The sequence below is a fragment of the Borostomias antarcticus genome (assembly GCF_949987555.1).
Source record: "Borostomias antarcticus genome assembly, contig: scaffold_87, whole genome shotgun sequence".
Taxonomy (NCBI): Eukaryota; Metazoa; Chordata; class Actinopteri; order Stomiiformes; family Stomiidae; genus Borostomias; species Borostomias antarcticus.
The window spans coordinates 243,166-249,400 of NW_028175783.1; positions in this window are offsets into that span (position 1 = coordinate 243,166).

A 6,235-nucleotide genomic window follows, 5' to 3' on the forward strand; every position below is an offset into this window, starting at 1 on the left:
CCTGCGTTTGCTTCGGGATTCCAGTGGATAGGACTGATCGGCAGACGTGTCGGTCCATATGGGCTTGGAAAATCAATTTTCTCTCTTGCGCTAGAGCGCACGGTGAGATTATTTCCTCAGTTCTTCCACTGGATTCCTGAGGCTCACAGGTACGTTTAAACGAACCCTCTTATGGGTTGAGTTGTATTTGCCTTGATTTGGTTCAGCTTGTTGGTCTGGATTGTTTGAAAACGGAAAACCCCAGCGTGGGTATTTAGTAAGTAACTATCTAAGGAGATGTGAACAGCAATAGATTTTATATCGTATTGTCTTTTGACTTCGTCCTTGTTTCGTTACGAGGGTAACAGCTGTTCAAGTGAGAGTTTGGCACAGAACAGGTTTCCTTTTGGCCGGTCGCGGGAGAGTTTTAACCGAGAGCACGTTGAGAGAGTTTTTGCTCAATGGAGATGTAGCTACAGGGCGGAATTGAGAGTTTTGCAATCCGCGTTTCTGGTAGAGATTTTGACCAGAGGGGCTGTACATATTTTGGTAGGATCTAAACGGAAGGTTTAGCCTGGACCAAATTGCTAGTGCAGCCGAGAATGATTTGTTGTAAAACGTGGGCCTTTGTTTCATGTTTGTGTGTTAAGTCGTATATTGGTCGTCGTTTGGTCATCCTTTGTTTGCGTTCCCGTGTGTCTGCTACGTTTCTCTCTTGCATGTGCACGGGGGGTTGTTCGTCTTATGTGTTCACTGTTTGAGCCTCGGCTCTTGATTATTGTTTGTTATGCGCGCCATGGATCCAGGTAAAGTATTGTTTTGTACCCTTTTTAGACTGTTAAAATTCTGCTAGATTCCCAGTAGGCTAGCTAGCTGGTTGCCTAGGAGATAAGGAAAACTCCGCTATCGCGGTGTTCCGCCATTGAGCCAGAAGAGAACAAAGCACTTCGCTGACTGGGTGAGTACTAAGCGAATTTTAATGTGTCTTAATGTTTGTTTCTTCGAAATTGTATTCTTTACCGCCGTGAGTTAACCATAAGGTTTCCTTTCATTGCTGTTTTGGGGTTTCTAGGCTGTTATTAGGGACGTTGTTTCTTTAAATTTCCCCGCGCTGCCAAAGACAACTTCCGGGTCATACATGCAACATTTTGGGATCACCACTAGGTGTCAATGTAACCCCGGCTAATAACATAGGGCTAGAGGAGGTCACAGGATTCTACTGCTAGCCTGAGAAGATTGTTGCGCTGAAGCATTATTCTGCGAGCGTTTGTTGGCAGATTTTCGTTATGTGCTAAAGCATTTTCGATTTCTTACATCCACATCTGACATTTTAGTGTTAAATTCTAAGATTCGGGCTCAGCTAGAGGGTTGGGGGAGAAGCCTGTTGATTCTCTAGACTGGTCTGTTTTTAAGATTTGGGAGAGTAGCACGAGAGAGTTTTTTTTTTTTTTTAGGTCAGGAAGGAAAGATAAGGAGATTCAGCAAACAGTCTCTCCGCCATTTCCCCAGCAGAATAACTCTGTTTTAAAATTAGATTCCCCCCTCGACTTGTTGCGCCATTAGCCACGCCCCTTCTTTCTACGAGGTATTTTGTCCGAACAGGTCCGGAAGGAAGAGCCTCCGATTTTGAAGTCGAGCGCCACCTGCTGGACTTCCCTTGAACAACCCATAAGGGTGATTTTAAACTAGCCAAGATAGAGAGTTTTAATTTTTAAGGTTTGTGCATAATAGTGGGGGGAATAGATAAGGGTTGCCAGTATCTTAATCTGAATGCACCATCTCATAACCCAATTATATATTTTTTAAATGAGTATGTTAAATATCTCATGTTTATAGTTTGAGGCACATTCATCGGGCCTGAGTGTTTTTTCTGAGTGGTATTTTACAGACAACTGTCGTTCCGGGAGTGATGGGTGAATGCCGAACCAGGAGACGGGCACAGGACACCGGAGGTTACTGGCCTGTTTCCCTACAGATGGGCGATCTGGGTTTCGTGAGATGCAGACCAACGCCATGTCACCAACTCACTGTGAGCGACAGATAAGTATGAAACAGGAGCAGTGCCCAAATACTCTGTCCTCAAATGCAGAAGAGGGAGGTTTTAGATATACAAATTTTAGCTATACAAATGAAGCTTTGATGGAGTTCTTTGATTAGTTAATTGTAAATGAAGCCAGTTCATTTTAGTGTCATTTTCTTTGCCCCATCTCTATTTTTATCCTGACTTCAGGAAATTTTTGCTTTCACCCTTAGGGGGTGTTGTTTTGTTGAGACGAGAATATAGCGTATTTTATTTTCATAAAATCGCAAGAGAAATGCTAAGAGCCAAATCCAATTGCCTTGATCATGACTGGGGACTGGGCGTGTTAAAGTCATTCTAACACTGCCCTTGATGTCACTGTAGGCTACTGCAGACTGGCTCTAAATGACACTTGAACAGTCACCCTGTTTAAGTTTTCCTGACAGAATAACAACATTTTTTCCCCAAAGCAGGAGCTTGCGCTTAACCATGTTTCTGAGTATCTCCTACAGACTGTTGAATAACCGTTCCTGACCAAAGAAGGGAACAGGGAGACCAGACCAGAGGACTCTCTTTTGCTCTGTTTTGTCTCTGTTTGTCTCTCTCATCTGTGGATCCACAGACGGAGCACTTCATCAGCCTGTGCTGGAGGCGGGAGCGCCGAGGTGAGCCCTCCAGCAGCACGACCCGGGCCGGCCCTACGTGGAGCAGTACAGGGATGGACCGGGTTCAGTTCAAGAGCCTACATTTCTGACCTACAAGCATTTGCTCCACCTGCGGAGAAAAGAAATGAAGGACTAAGTGCACATTTCCACCACCAAACTAACCTGTATCTAGGGCCTAATGACAAACCTGTACTACCTCGTTCATGTTTTCATTATGCTTTCAAACTAGCCCACGGGCCAGATCATGTTTCAAAAACAGGGGTGGCGGAGGATGTTAACAGATGTCTCCAACAGAGTGAGGACCGCCATTTCCTGAGGCTAAGGAGGGGTTCCTGCATCACATCTCTCCTGGGGATTGGGTCCTGGTCCACGACCACAGACGAAGGAGCTGGAACTCGCCGAGGTGGCTCGGGCCGTACCAGTTTCTACTCATCACGCAGACAGCGATCTGAGAGGACTTCGTTGGACCCATGCAAGCCATTGCCGACGGGTCAAAGCAGCAGAGGACGGTCCACCAGGGGATCGCAAACACCAGGAGATCAGAATGCAGCTGAACCAGAGGGCTCAGAGGCCATAACCATGGGCCATCACACTGTCCTCTCCTCTGACGAGAAATCGGAGGAAAAAATGACCTTGCTGGTCACCTCCTTTCTACTGGTCGTTATGATGGCAACATGGAGAAACACCACAGCCTTGACCTCACAAGATGCACCACACACGCACACACACCTGCACACACTAACATTGAACATAACTGATTTCAAGCAACGCGACATTGAAGTTGCGATCTAGAAGAGAAGACGCCTTGCATTCCCCAGATGACATTCTCCTCTGATGAGAAATCGGACTGCACCTCTGATCGCACACACTGGAACCTACATTAAACATTCAGAGACGCACACATGGAATCTATGTTCCATAGGACATCACATGCAATTATTCACAAGAGTGAATGAACTTTGAAATAATCTGGAAAATATCATATTTGTTTACAAGAGTTGCAATGGTTGAAACATGAGTTGATAAATAAGTTTGGGTTTTTCCTCTAAATTGACCAAGAGGTTTTTTGCCCCTCTTACACTGGTAACCATTTTATCTTTTTTTTGCCTTGTTAAATCAAGTTTGTTTTTTGGTGAATGGTTGTCCACTCTTAGACTATAAATAGTATATAATCATGTCATTTTTTTTATCTTGTTTCCTGTCAAATTTCTGAAGCAAGGGGTTTTGGTGTGTGATTTTGCACGTTGAGAGAAAATAATTAAAAAAAAAAAAAAAAAAGAGATTTTTTTTTTTTCTCCACCTAGTGGAGAGATTATTTCCTTTCCACATGTATAGCATAGCTGACTGTTTACACTGTGTTTGGATTTTATTTTTGTGTGCCTGTTCAGGCACAAATGAGGGATTGTCCAGGAATTTACATCCAAACACCTTAAGCCTTTGTCTTTGTAATTTATCACCTCCCCCCAAGTCCCCTGCAAAACCCCAGTTTCAGTCTAATGTAAAACACCAACTCTCCCCCCTTTTTGTAATTGTAAACACACTCTGCATAGCTCTGCCTCGCTCTTTTGTCCAAGTCAGAAAGGCCACACCTTGTCCTTCCTGCCCTGATTCAGACCTCTGTTTTCTTTGTTTTCTCATGTCACATGTTTTTACTCTTGGCCACGCCTGCCATTCATGTACAATGCAGTAGCCAATCACATCCTGGAAACACTGTACCTTTGTTTAAGCTGTACATAAGCCACAGCCAGAAGTGACTGACTTCACTTCTCTGACAAACCACCTTTGTTTGCGTTGTTCAGGAAGTCCTTGTGCAAGTATTTGATTTCATTCAATAAACCAGACTCAACCTTTTGAACGTATCTTGGTAAATCTTTGGACAAGACAAGTCTAAAATAACTATCACAGATGTAACGTGGCGAGGCGCCCTCTAGTGGTTTTGATAAGTTAACATGATACGGTTTTTGTCAAATATCTCGGAAACGGAAGCTCATACAGCAAATTTATCTACATCAGGACTGCTAACTGTAGAATTTGATGAGGAATCGAATGAGCCCATCTGCGAGGCTCTACGACTTTCGATTCAAAAGTTATAGCCGTTTGAACCACATCATTTTCATATCTGTACGGTTTTTGTCCGATTTCAAGGACATTTGACACATAATTTTTCATATCTGTACGGTTTTTGTCAAATATCTCGGAAACGGAAGCTCGTACAGCAAATTTACCTGCATAGGGGACTGCTAACTGTAGAATTTGATGAGGAATCGAATGAGCCCATCTGCGAGGCTCTACGACTTTCGATTCAAAAGTTATAGCCTTTTGAGCCTGTGAGTTGCCATCACTGCTAGTCCTCTAATCAACCAGTATCAACACATCATTTATATGACAACTTGGTTAAACAAAGCTCAGAGAGCAATATGTACTCTATTCTGTCTTCAATTGGGGGTGTTTTTGTCAAAGAATGAATACAGAATAATTGTAGAAAATTCTTACTCTAAAGTTTATCCCCATTATGGACTTACTTGTTTTCTCTAAGTCAGTGTGTCAGATCCAGAAGTCACTAGCTACTCTGATGAGATGGAATGGATCACTGACTGTTTAAGTGTCTGCGTCAGCAACGTCTACTATGACATCATAAAAGCAATGGGAGATGTAACGTGGCGAGGCGCCCTCTAGTGGTTTTGATAAGTTAACATGATACGGTTTTTGTCAAATATCTCGGAAACGGAAGCTCGTACAGCAAATTTATCTGCTTAGGGGACTGCTAACTGTAGAATTTGATGAGGAATCGAATGAGCCCATCTGCGAGGCTCTACGACTTTCGATTCAAAAGTTATAGCCGTTTGAACCACATCATTTTCATATCTGTACGGTTTTTGTCCGATTTCAAGGACATTTGACACATCATTTTTCATATCTGTACGGTTTTTGTCAAATATCTCGGAAACGGAAGCTCGTACAGCAAATTTATCTGCATATGGGACTGCTAACTGTAGAATTTGATGAGGAGTCAAATGAGCCCATCTGCGAGGCTCTACGACTTTCGATTCAAAAGTTATAGCCTTTTGAGCCTGTGAGTTGCCATCACTGCTAGTCCTCTAATCAACCAGTATCAACACATCATTTATATGACAACTTGGTTAAACAAAGCTCAGAGAGCAATATGTACTCTATTCTGTCTTCAATTGGGGGTGTTTTTGTCAAAGAATGAATACAGAATAATTGTAGAAAATTCTTACTCTAAAGTTTATCCCCATTATGGACTTACTTGTTTTCTCTAAGTCAGTGTGTCAGATCCAGAAGTCACTAGCTACTCTGATGAGATGGAATGGATCACTGACTGTTTAAGTGTCTGCGTCAGCAACGTCTACTATGACATCATAAAAGCAATGGGAGATGTAACGTGGCGAGGCGCCCTCTAGTGGTTTTGATAAGTTAACATGATACGGTTTTTGTCAAATATCTCGGAAACGGAAGCTCGTACAGCAAATTTATCTGCATAGGGGACTGCTAACTGTAGAATTTGATGAGGAATCGAATGAGCCCATCTGCGAGGCTCTACGACTTTCGA